The following is an 18,516-nucleotide window of genomic DNA, read 5'->3' as shown; positions in this document are numbered from 1 at the left end:
GTTTTACAGCACTTTATTATTTTTGTACTTTTTACACCCAAAAATGTCATCGCCCGCCCAGCTATGATTAAGTTGTTTAAACAAATATGTTGCAATGCTAGAAAAAAATTTATCTGTCTGAAAACTGTAGGTACTGGGGGTACTTATATATATATATATAAAGGAGTACTTTATAAAAAAAAAACGGTTTGAGAAACACTGCAGTAAGCCACACTGATTCATTATTATTATTTGATTTCTGCCTGCATCCATGGTGCCATACAAAACAAAGAGCTTGTCTACACTCACATTTTGTACCTTTTAAACTAAATTGTTTGAAATAACGTAATTAGATCAATGCAGCCCTCAACCATGTGGATTCATGCATACTGATCCAAAGTGTTTAAATCAGTAGAGCTTATTTCAGTAAAAGCTATTCTGACATGGATGTATGTTAGTACAAGAAGATTTACTAGGCGTTGCTCGGGTCCTTAACTCAATTAATTTTAGTTTTACTTATTTTAAATAATTGTTCTGGGGTGGGGTTGGGGATGAGGGTTCACTGTGCAGGCTGCCCCAGGTATAGAAGATAACCCCAGCCCTCTCTCACCACAGCAGCTTGGGGCCAAGTAAGAAGTGCCTGTCTATGGCTGCTGCATTTGCAGTGAGCACAGCTGGGGGGGGGGGGGGGGGGAGAGAGGAGGGAGAGGGGAGGGTGCGTATCCCCTGACTGGGGGACAGACAAACATGCAAACAAACTCTCTGAAATATATAGTAGATAGCTGTCCCTGTCTCCACACCTGCCCCTTGCTGCCCCAGTGGGGTTAGAGTTGTTCTAGTCCCCATGGGTATGTCTACACTGCCACCCTAGTTCGAACTAGGGTGGCTAATGTAGGCATTCGAAGTTGCAAATGAAGCCCGGTATTTAAATATCCCGGGCTTCATTTGCATCTTGCCAGGTGCTGCCATTTTTAAATCCCCGTTAGTGTGGATTCCGTGCCCACGGCTACACGTGGCACGGAGTAGGTAGTTCGAATTAGGCTCTCTAATTCGAACAACCGGTATACCTCGTTCCACGAGAGCCTAATTTGAACTACCTACTCTGTGCCGCGCGTAGCCACGGGCACGGAGTCCGCACTAACGGGGATTTAAAAATGGTGGCGCTTGGCAAGATGCAAATGAAGCCCGGGATATTTAAATCCCAGGCTTCATTTGCAACTTCAAATGCCTACATTAGCCACCCTAGTTCGAACTAGGGTGGCAGTGTAGACAGACCCCATCTCTGGCCCTTGATGTCTCCTGTGGTTATTCTGCAGTATAACTCCTTCCTGCCAGACCCCTCCCTTTCCATTGTATGGAGAAACAATCAAATATGACACACATCCTATTACCCTGGCACAACCAAACCCTGGTCTTGCTTTAAGTTAGGATAAGAGGAAGCTGCCTATCAAATTCAGTGGTCTTAGATTTTAGTGTTAATGAGGAGTTCTTGAAGAAACAGACTCACAGACAGACTACATAAAAAATGTAGTAAAAAAGATAACTGCATCCATTTTAGAGAGTTATACCAATGGAACTAAATAGTTTTTTTCTACAGTTTTAGTTAAATAAGTACAAAAATTGAGCAGACCAGCTGTAAGACAAACACAGGGTCCCTTGCCTCAGGGAACTACTAATAAAAATGCACAGGCAAAATAATGCTTAGTGTCATATTAGCTCTTGGTGTTGTATGTGGCTTAAAACAGTGCAACCCAGTTACAGGTCCTTTCCCTCAGCAGCAAGTCTTCCTGGCCTGGTGGCAAATGAGTGCAAGCTGCCTATAATCCCTCTGCCAGTGAACTTGAAATAGCTTCAAAAGTGGATAACACTAGCCCTGAGTAATAAATCTATATGGGTATGTCTACACTACCACCCTAGTTTGAACTAGGGTGGTAATGTAGGCAACCGGAGTTGCAAATGAAGCCCGGGATTTGAATTTCCTGGGCTTCATTTGCATAAAGCCGGGCGCCGCCATTTTTAAATGTCCGCTAGTGCGGACTCCGTGCCGCGCGGCTACACGCGGCACGGACTAGGTAGTTTGGACTAGCTTCGTAGTCCGAACTACCGTTACTCCCCGTTTCACGGGAGTTTCACTAGGCTTCCTCATTTCACTAGGCTTCCTATTCCGAACTACCTAGTCTGTGCCGCGTGTAACTGCGCAGCATGGAGTCCGCACTAGCGGACATTTAAAAATGGCGGCGCCCGGCTTTATGCAAATGAAGCCTGGGAAATTCAAATCCCGGGCTTCATTTGCAACTCCGGTTGCCTACATTACCACCCTAGTTTGAACTAGGGTGGTAGTGTAGACATACCCTATGGCTGTGTCTACACTGGGCCACTTATTCCGGAAAATCAGCCGCTTTTCTGGAATAAGCTGCGAGCTGTCTACACTAGCCCTTGAATTTCCGGAAAAGCAATGACGCTTTACTGTACAAAATCAGCCGCTATTCTGGAAAAACTATTCTGCTCCCGCTCAGGCATAAGTCCTTATTCTGGAACACTGTTCCAGAAAAGGGCCAGTGTAGACAGCCCAGTAGTCTTTTCCGGAAAAAAGCCCCGATCGCAAAAATGGCGATTGGGGCTCTTTTCTAGAAAATCGCGTCTACATTGGCCACAGACGCTTTTCCAGAAAAAGGACTTTTCCGGAAAAGCAGCCTGCCAATGTAGACACTCCTTTTCTGGAAAAACTGAAAATGGAATAGTATTCCGTTTTAAGCAGTTCCGGAAATTCATGCCAGTGTAGACACAGCCTATGAGTGTTACCCTGGGGTGGTCTCCAGTGAATTTTGGGATAACACTGAGGACAGCATGGAAGCTAGGGAGAGATAGTACATGAGAAACATTGGGATGGGGGTAGGAAGTAATAGTCACCCAGATAATTAAAAGCTCCCCAATACTGGGACTGTCCCTATAAAATTGGGCCATTTGGTCACTCTGAATGAAAATAGGTGGGTGAGAAGAAAGGAGAGAAAATGTGAGGTGGGTGGATGGAGTGATAGGAGAGAGGAAGATAGGAGAGGAAAGATAACGTTAGTCAGCTGCATGACAGTGACATTTTAAAGGCATGTCACGTATCATGCATCTGACGAAGTGGGTCTTTGCCCACGAAAGCTTATGCTCCAACACTTCAGTTAGTCTATAAGGTGTCACAGGACTCCTCACCGCTTTTGCAGATTCAGACTAAAAAGGCTACCCCTCTGATACTGTACGGAAAAACAATGTGTTCCCTTTTTAAATGCATAAATGTGAATTCAATGTAAATTCTTGCAATGGTGGCTGCAATCCACTTGAAACAATAGTTCTGAGGCAAGGTCTACTCTGGCAGAGAAAATCAAAGCAAGATATGCAAGTCCAGCTATGTGATATGCTTAGTTGAAGTCTAATGTACCTTGCAATGATTTTCTGGGGTGGCCCCACAGTGGGAGTTCAATGGGAGAAACCCTCTCATCGATATCCCTTACTCCTTGCAATAGTGAGGAGTACTAGCACTGATGAAGATGCCCTCAGTATTCGATTTAGCGAGTCTTTAGTAGACCCGCTAAATTGAAGCCCAGATAATCGATCGCCAGAGCGTCGATCCTCCAGCAAGTGGAGACATGGCCTGAGAAATGAATATTACTCTATAGCTCATTGGGATGTTAATTCTTAAGCCTAAAGATGACAGTCTAAATAGCAGTATTCTTAACTATTCCACCTCTGACCAATTTTTGAGAAATACTCAACTGTGGCAGCCTGAGAGCAGGGAGCAACTGAGGCCTCCTGGAAGGCAGATATGCAGGGAGCTGGGTATGTGGTTTTATGTTCCCTGAATAGGCTGTTAGACTGTAGCCCAGCCAGCCACACCTGAAGCCTATCTGGCATCAGCCTGAAGGGAAGGCTAATTGGAACACCTGCAGCCACTTAAGGAGGATGTGCAAATGATAAAAACACTTCCCAGGCAAGGCTAAGGGGGAAGGAGAAAAGGGATGGACTAGAGGAGAAAGTGAAGGAGAAGAGAGCAGCCCAGTGCAAAGGAACACACCCGAGACAGCTGACATCACGGTTTGCTCTACGGCATCAGGGAGGAGGTACTGCTGGAAGGGTTGGGGAAGTGGCCTGGAGAGGGGCTGCTGCTCAGGGGGCAAGGGCCAAGATACATGGCCTGCTTGGGGCTGCCCCCACCCATAGGGCCCTGGGCTGGAACCTGGAGCAAGTGAGTGGGACTGGGTTCCCCCCAACCCTCCCCTCTGGCTGGAAGGGCCATTAGGGTGGGGAAAAAGAAAGACACTGGACTGGCCAATGATGAAAAAAGGCTCTGGTAGTGGAGTACCCTCGCCTTCATGGCAGTACTAGGAACACTGCGAGCCTCTGAGGCACACTAAAACCTGCCAGGAAATGCAGGATCCACAGGGCTTAGCCCAGACTTTGTCACACAACTTATCTGCTTACTGCATGGTTCCAAACTGCCTCTTGTGAAATCTTGGCTGTCATAAACCAAAGTTCCTAAATCTTCCAGCATCTTCTTCGCAACTTTTGCAGTGTAGTTATGCACTGTCAATATAAAAGTTGTAGCACGCTGAATACTATAAATGTAGATTAGTGTAAAACAGGGGTGGACAGTGGAAAATAATAGCCCATGGGCTGGATATGGTTTACCAGGCATAGCCTCGACAGACTGCTGGACGCTCTATTTACTTGCATGTTTGCAGGTATAGTTGCTTGCCGCTCCCATGGGCTCTGGCTCACTGTTCTCAGCAACTTGTATCTATGGGAAGTGGTGTGGACCAGGCCACATCACTTCCTGCAGCTCCCAGTTGCTGGGAATGGTGAACTGCGGCCAATGGGAGCTGCAAGTGGCAGTACCTGCAGATACATAGATAAATAAAGCATCTGGTGGCTCACCAGGGGCTAACACTGGTGAACTGAATGTGGCCCACAGGCCAATTACTTTCCACCCCTGATGTAAAAGAAATGGAATTGACTATAAAGCTTCCTGTGGGTTACTATATTGACTGTTATTGATTTCCATATTTAAATCAAACCTCACCTCCCATTTTAATGATGGTGCTCCAAAATTTCCAGATTGATATTGAAATGGGGTGACAGGAGTCATTGCTGTGTCATTGAACATAGGTCCCAGTTGCCAGGGAACGTGTGGGGCACTGAGTATGTTGATAGTGAAGGAATCACTAATGTTAATTTTTTCACAGATCTTGGAAAACTGGGGAAATTCCAGAAGATTGGAGGACTGCCACTGTAGTTCCAAAATTCAGAGTAAAAGGGATTATCCAGGGAATTATCAATTGGTTAGTCGCATGCCCATCCCTGGTAAAATAACAAAACTGTTATATCAGGACTTGACCAACAAAGAATTAGAGGCTAATGCGATATAATAATAATGTAATTAATGCCAGTCAGCATGGTCTCGTGGAAGGTAGGTCTTGTCAAACTAATTTGTTCTTTTTTTTTTCCAGAAGTTTACAAAGGACTTGAAGTTGATAAGTGCTGATATACTATACTAGGATTTCTCAAAGGCCTCTGTACAACATGGTATTTTGATTAAAATATGCATTATAATGGCACTTCTGGCCTTAGATTCTGTAAAAGAGGATTTACTGTGATGGGGCTATTTGTATGTCTCAAAGTTGGGCATGAAGTTAATGTAATTTATCAATAATTCAGTCTCCCACAATGGCGGGAGGGGAGGGAGCGCAAAATGGGCAATTGCCCTGGGCCCAACAATTCAAAAGGGACCACAGCTCCTAGCTGCTGCTGCAACCACAGGTGCAGTATCAGCCAGAGCCTTGGGCCCTGGAAATTGCAGCAGGAATGACACACAGTACACTCCAGCCGGAGTTGAGTGCTGGTTGCTCCTGCCCCGCCCCTTCTGCCCGAAGACCCGCCCCTTCCAGTGGCATGGAGCCAGCCTCCTTCCACTTTGCCCAGGGGCTCAGTGTGCCTTTTGGCCCCCTGGCTCCTAGACACTTGCCTTCTCCTGATTGTAATAGAGGATGTGGTATAAATCTCTTAGACTGCAATTAAAATCTCAACCTCAACCTCAGACTTTAAATGTCAGAAAGAGCTAACTGGCTGAAAATTAATGGCGGTCAGACTAGATGATCTAATGGTTCCTTTTGGCCTTAAAATTTGAACTCTATGAATGACACATGAGATTTGCTATAAATGTAATCTTTTTTTTTCATTACTTTCCCACCATGGAGTGCAAACATTATTAGAAATTAAAATTCTTTCTGGCATATGCATTCAGTATGCAGCATTTGCAACAGCTCCAAAAGGGAAAAGGTAAGAAGGCACTTTAACAATAAATTATTCAGAACTACAATGTATTAAACAGTTAACATGAAGAAGAAAGCATAAGCTGATCTCTTAAAACTCGTGACATAATGACATGTCATGAAAAAACAAACAGCTTAATCAATCAGAAGAGAGAAGGAACTGGATAGGAAGGGGAAATTCAGGGCTTCTTGCTAATGTAAATGAGTCAGTTGGGTGAGAAGCTGGAAGAAAGGAAGAGTTCTTTTTTAAATATTTACCATGTGAGCCCTGGATAATGCAGCCTAGGAACTTAGACAAAGGCATTCAATAAAAATATTTTCCCCTTGATACTAAAATATCATCTGTGCACTTTTGATATCAGTGGGGAAAAAATTAATTATTAAAAGTCTTATCCAAAGCAGAGTGAAGTCAGTGGAAAAGCTCCCATCGACCTCAATGGACTTTGCATCAGAACCTAACTAAATTACTTAATTATTAAGATATTATTTCATTTTTTGAATAATTGTGATCATGAAGTTCAGTTTATGAACCTCACTGCTTTGTCAAAGTGAATAAAAATGGTGGCTGATTTTTTTCCATATTTTTTCATTTACTATTTGTGTTATTTATGTGCCTGAAATAACATAAGCTGCAGCATTTATTTTTAGTACTGACTCTCTTACTGAATTGCTAAGTCGTCATACTGGGCCTGATGTTACAGTCCTAATTCAGGATCAATACACATAGTTTCTCAATGGAGATTTACCTGTGTCTGGACTAGATCAGATCCATTCCTGAGTTAGCATTTTCTTCTTTTATATATAAAATAAGCAAGATATCAAACCTAATCTATTTTAATATGTCTATAGTAAAACAACATGGAGACTGTGCATAGCTAAAACAATTTAATGATAGATGATTGCTATGGGAATTTATGCCAGCACAGGCTGGGTGGAAAATGTGACTTCTTTTATTATATTGTGGGACTAATTCACCAAATCCATTACTTCATTTTACATCAATGTAACTCCACTGAGCTCAATGGAGTTACCCGGAATAAAACTGGAGCAACGCACTAGTGCATCAGGCCCAACATTACAATTCAGATCATCCAAGATAAAGGATAACAAAAAATTAAAGATGATTGCAAAGTGAACAATCTGTATTTCATTAAAAGTTGTTTGCCACTTTTGCTGAGAATTGGTTACAAGATTTATGCTGAATAGCATCCAAAGCCTCAGACACTGGTTCAGCCAACTGTCAACTTGTCCTTTCCTGTAGACACTTAAATTTTGATTTTTTTTAAAATTAATATATTTTGTCCATAAGAACTAGTGCTAATAATCTGAAAAAAAAAAACAAATAAAAAATGTTGATTACTATAACTGAAACAGTAAAAGAGTGGGAAGCACATTCCACTCTTTAAAAGGAAGAAAGGTTCTTGTAATGCAAATCCCAAAATATTTTCACTTTTTTATTCAGGAAGAACGCTATGGGGATGCAAGGGATCTATGGATCTTTACAATTTTATACTACCTGGTATAAGGGGTAGAGAACTGGGAGAGAACCAGAACTGGAGGAAGCCAAGGGGCTGAAGAACAGTAAAGGTGGAGTTTCTTGCGAGCCTCTGAATATGGGGAGAAGGAAAGCCCAGGGGACTAGCCTTGTGACTAGTATCCTGGCAAAAGGCAGGCAGCTGGGAAAGCACCCCAGATATATTAAGGCTGGGGTTGTGGACACTGTGGGTGTGTGTAGACTACAGGGTTCTGTCGACAAAAGTGGACTTTTGTCGACAAAACTATACCTGCGTCTACACTACCGCCGAGTTCTGTCGACATAACGTCGACAGAACTTGGCAGTTTTGTCGATGGCGGTAAACCTCATTCTACGAGGAATAACGCCTTTTGTTGACAGAGTTCTGTTGACAGAAGGCGTTATTGCATCTACACTGTCTTTTGCGTCTACACTCTCATGTCGACAAAGCAACTTGCTTTGTCGGCAGAACTGGATGTAATCTAGACGCTCTTTGTCGACAGAAGCTTTGTCGACAGTATGGGTATGTCTACACTACACGGCTCCGTCAACGAAGCCATGTAGATGAGCTTTGTAGACATAGGAAAATGAAGCGGCAATTTAAATAATCGACGCTTCATTTACATCAAAACGGCTGCCGTGCCGTGCTGATCAGGCATAACGGGAAGGTCAACAAAGGCTTTTGATGTCAACTGCTGAGTGTCCAGACTACCTTGCTGAGCCGACAAACAGCTGATCGGCATAGCGCCGTAGCCATTTTGATGTAAATGAAGTGGCGATTTAAATAATCGCCACTTCATTTTCCCATGTCTACAAAGCTCATCTACATGGCTCCATTGACGGAGCCATGTAGCATAGACATACCCTATCTGTTGACAAAGCCTCTGTTGACAAAAGCCTGTAGTCTAGACATACCCTGTACGTGTAATTCCTTTGTATCTCTGAACTATATTGGCGTGCACAGGGATACTTCCTTTTTTTTTTTTTTTAAAGGAAGACCGGGTCTGAAGAAGAGTTAAGGGTGATAAAAGGCAACAGAGCCAGACGGGCGACGCATGGGGGAGGAAACACAAGTCACATGCTTCCTCCCATGCTGGGGGGAAGGAGCAAGGGACCAGCAGCCAGTCAGCAGAGCTGTCGCATCCTATGGACGGTTGGTTGAACAGCCTCAGGCCCTGCACATTGCAGAGACTAATGGGAACATGGGGAATGGTCACGTGGCACAGGAATGAGGCACAGGGAGGAGTCATGTGGCCAATGACCCCCTTATGTCTCTCCCCAGCAGTTGCCCCTGGATCTGGAAGTGTTTGAGTTAAGATAGTTGTTCTCAACCAGTGAGTATGCAGAATTCTTCAGGGGATGCAGCATCTCATCTAGATATTTAATTAGTTTTACAAGCAGGCTACATAAAAAGTATTAGCAAAGTTAGGACAAACTAAAACTTCATTCCAGACACAACTTGTTTATACTGCCTATATATTATAAATTGTATGTTCAAGATAAATATTCCAATTTTATATTTTCAATTATTTTATAATTATATGGTAAAATGAGAGAGCATGCTATTTTTCAATAACAGTGACCCGTGACACTTTCGTATTTTATGTCTCATTTTGTAAGCAAGTAGTTTTTAAATCAAGTGAAACTTTGGGAGTATGAAAAACAAAACAGACTCCTGAATTCTTTGCTTCAGTCTTCATAGCTGAGGATATTGAGGAGATTCCCAAACTTGAGCCATTCTTTTTAGGTGACAAATCTGAGGAACTGTCCCAGACTGGGGTGTCATTAGAGGAGGTTTTGGAACAAACTGATGAACGTAACAGTAACAAGTCACTGGGATCAGATGGCATTCACCCAAGAGTTCTGAAAGAACTCGAGCATGAAATTGCAGAACTATTAACTGTGGTTTGTAACCTATCCTTTAAATCAGCTTCCGTACCTAATGCCTGGAAGCTCGCTAAAGTGATGCCAATATTTAAAAAGGGCTCTAGAGGTGTTCTTGTCAATTACAGACTGGTAAGTCCAATGTCAGTACCAGGCAAATTAGTTGAAACTATAGTAAAGAATAAAATTGTCAGACACATGGATGAAAATAATTTGTTGGGGGAAATTCAATATGTTTTTTGTAAAGGGAAATCATGCCTTACTAATCTCCTAGAATTCTTTGAGAGGATGAACAAATGTGGACAAGGGGGATCTAATGGATATAGTATACTTAGATTTCCAGAAAGCCTTTGACAAGGTCCCTCACTAAAAGCTCTTAAACAAAGTAACTTATCATGGGATAAGAGGGAAGGTCCTTTCATGGATTGAGAACTGGTTAAAAGACAGGAAACAAAGGGTAGGAATAAATGGTAAGTTTTCTGAATGGAAAGAGGTAACTAATGGGGTCCCCCAAGGGTGTGTCCCATCATGGATGGGACTCAAGGGTGGGACCCATCCTGTTCAACTTATTTATAAATGAACTGGAGAAAGGGGTAAACAGTGAGGTGGCAACATTTGCAGATGATACCAAACTGCTCAAAATAGTTAAGACCAAAGCAGACTGCAAAAAGCTTCCAAAAGATCTCACCAAAATAGGTGATTGGGCAACAAAATGGCAAATGAAATTTAATGTTGATAACTGTAAAGTAATGCACATTGGAAAAAATAATCCCAACTATATGTACAATATGATGGGGACTAATTTAGCTACAACTAATCAAGAGCGGGATCTTGGAGTGATTGTGGATAGTTCTCTGAAAACATCCACTCAGTGTGCAGCAGCAGTCAAAAAAAAGCAAATAGAATGTTTGGAGTCATTAAAAAAGGGATAGAGAATAAGACAGAAAATATCTTAATGCCTCTATATAAAACAATGGTACACCCACACCTTGAATACTGCATACAGGGGCGGCCCATGAGCCTAGGCGAACTAGGCAGTTGCCTAGAGCGCCGCTGGCCCTGGCGCCCCATGATGACATCACGGCCATTGACAGCCGCCTCCCTGGGGCGCTAGCTGCCATCGCCAGCCTCGGGACACTGCTGCATACAGATGTGGTTGCCTCATTTCAAAGAAGATATATTGGCATTGGAAAAGGCCATATGGAAGGCTATGCAGATGGATCAGCTCTGCTGCAGCAGTTCCCGCCAGGTGTCATTGGGATGGTGGGGTGGGAATCGGGGGAGGGGTGAGTGCATTGGGGTTACTTATAATTATTTAAAAAATAAAAGATACTTTATAACAAAAGGAAAAACTTAAAAAAATAATAGTCTGGTTACATTTTAAAGACTCACAAACATGTAGATCAGGCATGTCAAACTTGAAGCCCACTGAGGGCCACATAAATGGAAACTGATAGCTTTCAGAGACACCGAAGAAAATGTACTTCTATCAGAAAGCTGTAATTATTTATTATTATAGATTATGTTTTAGGTATATTTTATAATATTTTTTCAGGTCTTGTTTTAATATAATACAATAAATTGTTATTTACCCATAAAATAATTTTTAATTTAAATATAAATTTAAGGTACTTTTAAATGTTTTATATGATACATAACCTGTTTTGTTGAAATAAAAACAAGTATAGACCATGGTCAATCAAACAGAACAGGCTTCTCTGAAAATTTCAGATACTTTGTAAGTTTGAGATTTTGCATAAACATATAATTATTCGTGCAATTGCAAAAAATTGACATATATTTGATATAAAATGAATATACATTTTGTGATTTTATTTGGAAATAAATAAATAAAAACCAAAACATTAACAAATATCCCCTCCACTCCCCCAGAGCCAGGCACTCCCATACCCACGTTCTAACCCAATTCCCCTCCGCTCCCCCAGAGCACCCGCCCCACTCTAACCCAATGCCTCCTCCCTCCCCCAGACCCAGACACTCCCAGCCCCTCCCCGCCATACCGAATGCCTGGGTCCCAGAGCGAGTGTCACCACCGCCATACATTTCTTCTTCAGGTGCTGGGGAGGTGTGAGCACAGCAGCTAGCTGTGAGCAGACACTTGATGCCTGTGCAGAGCAGCCCGGCCAGCTGTGATCTGCCTTCAGCCACATGCTCCAAGTGGCCAGTAGGCTGCACTTTATTCTTTTATAAAATGTAGTGGCAGACCACAAAAAATTTCGATTGGGCCACATGCAGCCCGCCAGAAGCCTGTTTGACATACCTGATGTAGATGGTATCATGAGCTTTTGTGAGCACAACCCACTTCCACCCACAAAAGCTCATGATACCATCTACATAAGGGATGGGCAATAATTTTTGCCCAGGGGCCACTTCAAAAATTTTTGAAGTAGCCCTGGTCACCGTGGAAGGGGCGGGGCCTAAACAGAAAGGGGTGGGGCTATCCAGACTATGATTGGTCTGGGATGGGAGAGCCCTTTTGCCCCCTCCTTCCCACTAGGCACCCATGTCTCTGGTAGGGAAGGAGGAGGCTTCCCACCCCTGAGTGCTGAGCTTCCCCTCCCCCTTCTTCCCTTGCTTCCCCCTTCCAACTCCCTCCTCCAAGTTTTCCCCCTCCCCTTTCCCACCCTTTTGCCTCCCCTCTTCCGCCGCCATTCCCAATCTCCCCAGAGTTTCATCTCCCCCAGTTTTGTTAAATAAACAGAGTTTGTATTTTTGAGTAAAAAGTGCATTTTATTTGACACCAGGAAGGGGGGGCTAGGGAAGGGTAAGTGGAAGGATGAGAGGGAGGAATGAGGCACAAGCCCCCAGTGGGGCAGACCAGGGAGACTGTTAGCGCTCCTCAGGGTGGAAGCTCTTCCACAGGGCCCCCTGGATCCTGACAGCCTCTCAATGGTCCTCCTGGATGGCAGCCAGCAGACAGTGCAGCCAGGCTGCTGGCAACGTGTCCATGAGATGCAGCAGAGTCCCCGGGAGCAGGTCTGGTTCCATGTTGTAGCGTGCCGTGGTGCCCCGAGTGAGGGCAAGCAGAGCACTCCGAGACACAAATGCTTTGCTGTCCCTCAGCGAGGTAGACGAGCAAGCAGAGAAACCTGAGAACTGTCTGTCTGGGATGGGGGGGTTGGGTCCCTTTAAGCACAGATCTCGGATAACCTGAGACAGCATATCCACACACTAAGTCCAACCCTGATGCCCTGCCGGCACTGGTTCCGGCCAGCCTTACCTTCGATTCAGGGTCCACTCAATGTGGACACACTAATTCAAATTAGAAAAATGCTATTGTGAATTAGTTTTAGTGTATAGCTGCGTTATTTCAAATTAGCTTATTTCAAATTAACTATTTCAAAATAATTTAATTCGAAATAGCGCTGTAGTGTAAACATACCCTCACATTCTTAACTCTCATGTAATTTTTTGCTGTGCAATCATGTGAAAAACAATTAGGTTAACTAGGTAAGTAAATGGGCAGTCAGGAAGCATTACAGATTGCTTACAATAAATGTATTAGGTATCTTGTTAGTCTTTAAAGTGCTACATAACTTTTTTTCTTTTTTGTTTTACCAAGATCAGACTAACACAGCTACCTCTCTATTACAATAAATTTGATATGCTCAAAATCTTTTTTACTTTTTATTCATTAAAGCAATGTGTTACTCATTTGCTATAACAGTAGTTTTAAATACTTGAATGAATTATAGTGATGAAATTCATATTTAGGTTGTATAACATTAATTTCCCTCATGTTTTATAAAATTTACACATTTAAGAATTTGACATTTTTTATGTAAAAGACATGAACCTAATGAGAATGGGATATGAAGAAATTAAAGAGAAACAAATATTTAACAGAATGTAAACCACAAAACTTTATAATTTATATGTCTGTAGTTAGTAAAATAAGTAATTCATTAAACTATAAATACCTCCTCCCCGCCTCTCTGCCCCCATCCCAACCTCCTCCACCTCTGCCAGAGGGCTAGTGCATGCAGGACCCAGCCCCAAACTGGAGGGGGTCAGGTAAGATGCAGTACAAGCACCCCCCACTACTCCCAGGGTTGGGCTCAACTGTGCCCCAGGTTCAGGGCCCCACTGTTTGGCAGTGGGGGGGGCTCCAATTTTGCCTTCGCCCCCGGGCGCGTAACACCCTCACTACGCCTCTAGGTGATATCCCACAGGGAGAGTGTTGGAGGGAGGTGTGTGTGAGCGTCAGACGCTCCTCCACCTTGCTGCACTGTGCCTGGGAGCAGATGCTGCCCCGACTGTGCAGGCATGCCCATGTGTGGCACGCCTCTGTGTGTGTGTGTGAGTCTGTCTGTCTGTCTCCATGTCCCCAGCCTCTTTCTAGGGGTGGCTTGTGGTGGGAGGGTATTTCACGCCAGCGTCAGGATTGAGGCAGGCCTCTCCAGACACCTGGGCTCAGCCATGGCAGCAGGGAAGGCTGAGCAGGATTTTGCTGTATGGCACGATGCGAGCACAAGGGTCCTCTATTGCTGCCTCCTGGGGCTGTGCGCCCGGACTGGCATTTCACATGCACCCATGTGCACAGGCTGCTGCGTGATCCCCTAGCTCAGAAGGCTGAGTGAGGAACATGCAGCTGCCCTTTGCCACCTACTGCCCCCTCCCCAATGTGTGTCTAGGGAAAATAATGGCACTCACGTGAGGAGCCTTTCCTGGCTTCAAACGATGCTCAGGAAACATCCTGGGAAGGGGTTACCAGCTACAGGGTGAGCACAATGACCTGGCTGGCAGGTATGGAGCTGGGGAAGTCTTTGTCTGGCTCCTCCTCCTCCTCATCGGCTCTGCCCCCCTGGGAGTTTCCAGCCCTGAGTCCACAATGAGGCGGGGAAGGGACTGATCAACCCCTCCCCCCCAGGATGCGGTGGAGTTGCGTATAATACGGGTAGGCCTGCGGTGCCACCTCAGAGTGGGACCTGCACTCCCTGGCCTTGGCATAGGCCTGCCTGAGTTCTTTTACCTTCATGTTTACCTGCTCCTGGGTGTACATGTGGCTCTTGGTGGCCAAGCTATTGGCCATCTGGTCATAGACGTCCGCATTCCTGCATTTGGTGCGGAGATCCTGGTGGTTTGCCTCCTCTCCTCAGACCTCAATGAGATCCAGGATCTTCGGACCAGACCAGGATGGTACCCTCCTCTTTTGGCCCCGGGAAGGGTCCTGGGAGCTGCCTGAGGCAGTGCTGGCAGCTGTGGGGGACTTGGCTGGAGCAGTGGGCTCAGCCATGGCAGCAGGGAAGGCTGAGCAGGATTTTGCTGTATGGCACGATGCGAGCAGGGCCTGGGTTGTGCCACAATCCCTTTCCCTTCTGCCTGCAGCTTTAAGGGCTGTGGGGGAAGAGAAGCTATAGAGTTCGGATGAGTATGGACAGAGAGGCCAGCCAGGCACCTGTGGGATTTCCTGGAGGCCCCTTATTTTGAAATAACTCAAGCTGCCCTGTCTACACGTGCTCTATTCCGAAATAGCTATTTTGGAATAGGCATTATTCCTCGTAGAATGAGGGTTACAGAATCCGGAATAAGATGCCCATTATTTCGAAATAGCAGGCTTGCTGTGTAGACGTTCATGTAATTATTTCCCAATAACATCCGTTATTCCGGCATAACGCTTCTGTGTAGATGTGCCCTTATTGTTCTACTTTTCTCCATTGAAGATGAGTCATGCAAATGTACTTCTCCTATCAGCTGAGCTTGCAGCTCAGAGAGCCTGGAAAGATGGGGATAAAAACCTCAAACCAAAGGAACTAAGCATGTCTGTGTTGCTTGGACCTGGAGAGAGATGGGATGGGAGAGGCGTTTCTAGACATAAGCAAGAAATCCTCAGCTACTTAGCCTGGGTTAGCCCTAAAAATGAAATAGTGCTTGCTGATTACAGAAGCCTATATTAGTTTTTGAAACCCAAGCTGGTAACTCATGAGTGTGTCAGTTTGTTTGCGTCAACCTTGCAAATAACTCTAATTCCCTTTTCCTACTTAATAAATCTTCCTATTGTTTACTATAGAATTAGTTATGAGTATTGGCTTTGGTGTGAGTCCAAAAGCACAATTGACCTAAAGTAGGTGATGGTCCCTTGAGATCAGAATATTGTTGTGATTCTCGGTGTAAGGGGCCATCTGTCAGAGATATGCTCAACTTGGTGGCAAGACAGACTGGAGAACCCAAGGGGCCTGTCTATGACACCATATTAAGGCTGTTAAAGATGCTTACTTGCAATTTGCATACTTCCATAGATAAAGGAATATCCCATTGCTCATACAGAGAGAGAGATCAATGGCTAATGTGATTCTCCATCAGTTTCAGGAGGTAGCCGAGTTAGTCTGTTACAGAAAAAAAACAACAAATGGTCTGGTAGCTACATGTTTTGTTAGTCTATAAAGTGCTAGCAGACCATTTGTTGTGATTCTCCATGTCACTTACATTTTTAATACACTGATGGTCTGTTTCACAATGAGGATTGCTTAGACAGAACATGTCTACACCATCATAGCGTTCACACCAGCAATCATTATAGCTAAGGTGAATGCTTCTTTACCCACTGATTGCTTCTTTTCACTTATTCAGTTTTAGTAAGATGTCAATTTAACATATTGCCTATTACCTAATTAGAGTTTCTTTCTGTTGATCTTATAATTATGCCTAAACTTTTCGATTTATTCTGTGTTTTTCAAGGAACATAAGAATATAAGAACGGCCATACTGGGTCAGACCAATGGTCTATCCAACTGGTATCCTGTCTGCCAACAGTGGCCAATACCAGATGTCCCAGAGAGAAGGAACACAACAGGTAATCCTCACATAATCCCTCCCCTGTCACCCATCTCCAGAGAAACGGAGGCTAGGGACACCATCCCTACTCACCCTGGCTAATAACCATGATGGACCTAGCCTCCAAGAATCTATCTAGCTCTTTTTTGAACCCTGTTAAAGTCCCAGCCTTTACCACATCCTCTTGCAAAGAGTTCCAGAGGTTGACTGTGTGCTGAGTGAAGAAAAACTTCATTTTGTTTGTTTTAAACCAAACTCTTTAAGGAAGAGTTATAACAGGCTTTCCTGAGACCTTAAAGCAGATATAATCAGATATGAGAGATCAGGATGTATAGATGAAGGCCAAGCAGTTAAAACAAGAAAATGCAGAAGATAGATCTGGACTTCATTAAAACGTTTGATACAGTGCTTCAAAAAAATTCTGATGTGAAAAATTAATTCAAAGCGACTTGGATTTGAGCACTTTCAGATGGCCTTAAAAGTAACTGAAAGACATAAAGTAATGCAGAATGACAATATCAAGTTGGTGGTGTGAGAGATGATTTTATTTACAGCTGTATTTAAAGTTCTGGGAGAATGAAACAATGCACTACTTGAATGTGCAGATAATACTAAGCTGGGAGGTGTCAAGAAGTACACTGAAGAAGAAAATAGTATATGAGGAAACCATAAGAATAAAAATGTACAGGAAATAAAATAAGATTCACTGTAGGAAAAAATGTAAGCCAATGCATGTAAGGGAAAATAATCCAAAACACAGAAATTCATTAGGAAAGAGAAGCAGCACTGGAAAAACAATAACATTGAAAGAGACCGGAGGGTGTTTGTGGATGGCAGATTAGCCATGGGCCTGCAAATCAATAATGACATTTTAAAAAGTGTGATTGTTGGAGGACACATGAGAAAAAGTACATTGTGGACTATGAAAGCAATAATCTCTCTGTACTGGGGAAGGGAGACTGGACCTACAAATCTATAGAATTCAGTAGAGTGACTTTGAATTTACACTTTGAGGTAAGTAAACAAAGACAATACTGTTTGGAGACTATTATGTAGCTGTTACATGGTTTCTTTCATCAGTAGACGTTGTAGGCTGCACCTACACAGTGGCACTAGCTTGAAATAAGCTACACAATTTGAGCTACACAAATTGTGTATCTTATTTTGACCTTATTTCAAGATAGTCTATTTCAAAAATTTCAAAATTGACTGCTATTCTGACAAATCCAAACACCATTTTCGCCATTGGGACTTTTTTGCGCAAAGCAATACTGCGTTGTCTACACTGGCCCTCTTGCGCAAAAGCATTTGCTCAAGAGGGCTTTTGCCCGAACGGGAGCAGCATAGCATTTCCGCAAGAACAGTGACAATCTTATATGAGATCGCCAGTGTTCTTGCGGAAATTCAAGCGGCCAGTCTAGACGTAGCCCTAGTGTTTTATGAAGGCCAGTATCATTATTCCCATTTTACTAGTAGAAAAACTGAGGAACAGAGCAGCAATGACATGTCCAAGGTCACCCAAACAGCTGAAGCCATCAACATAAATAAACAGAATGAGAAAGGTTGAAAGGTTAGAAACATGCTTAATAGTGGACTCAAGGAGCTCAAATCAAATGAAGGGGTGACTTGATTTCAATCTATAAATACCTAGATGGGAAACTAAAACTTGACAATGGGCTGGTCAATCTAGCCAATAAAGATATAGCAAGGACTAATAGCGGGATGTTGAACCTAGACAAATTCAGACCGGCAATAAAGTGTACATTTTTAAAAGTGAAGGTAATTAACCATGGGAACAATTTACCAAGTGTGTTCTGGCTTCTCCATCACTGGCAATTTTTAAATCAAGGCTAGATGTTTGTTTAAATATATGTTGTACTTCAAAAAGAATTCTTTTGGCAGAATTTTAAACCCTGTATTATACAGTTCAGGACAGATGATCACAATAGTTCCTTCTGGCTTTGGAATCTATAAAACCAGATGGCCTGAGTCCCAGTACAATACATAGGGCAACACTACCTCATTCTTCAT

At 43.4% G+C, this 18,516-nt stretch overlaps 1 long non-coding RNA gene across 1 annotated transcript; it reads left to right on the top strand.

Annotated features, from left to right (window-relative positions):
• The first annotated feature begins 3,985 nt into the window (after positions 1-3,985).
• LOC142830850 (uncharacterized) lies at positions 3,986-5,703 on the top strand. The gene is made up of 3 exons (XR_012906378.1): positions 3,986-4,085; positions 5,208-5,303; positions 5,472-5,703. It is a non-coding gene; the product is annotated as an uncharacterized LOC142830850 (long non-coding RNA).
• Positions 5,704-18,516: the final 12,813 nt, after the last annotated feature.

The sequence above is a fragment of the Pelodiscus sinensis genome, chromosome 10, assembly GCF_049634645.1.
Source record: "Pelodiscus sinensis isolate JC-2024 chromosome 10, ASM4963464v1, whole genome shotgun sequence".
In the NCBI taxonomy this organism is placed as follows: Eukaryota; Metazoa; Chordata; order Testudines; family Trionychidae; genus Pelodiscus; species Pelodiscus sinensis.
This window is presented reverse-complemented; position numbering and strand designations above follow the sequence as displayed.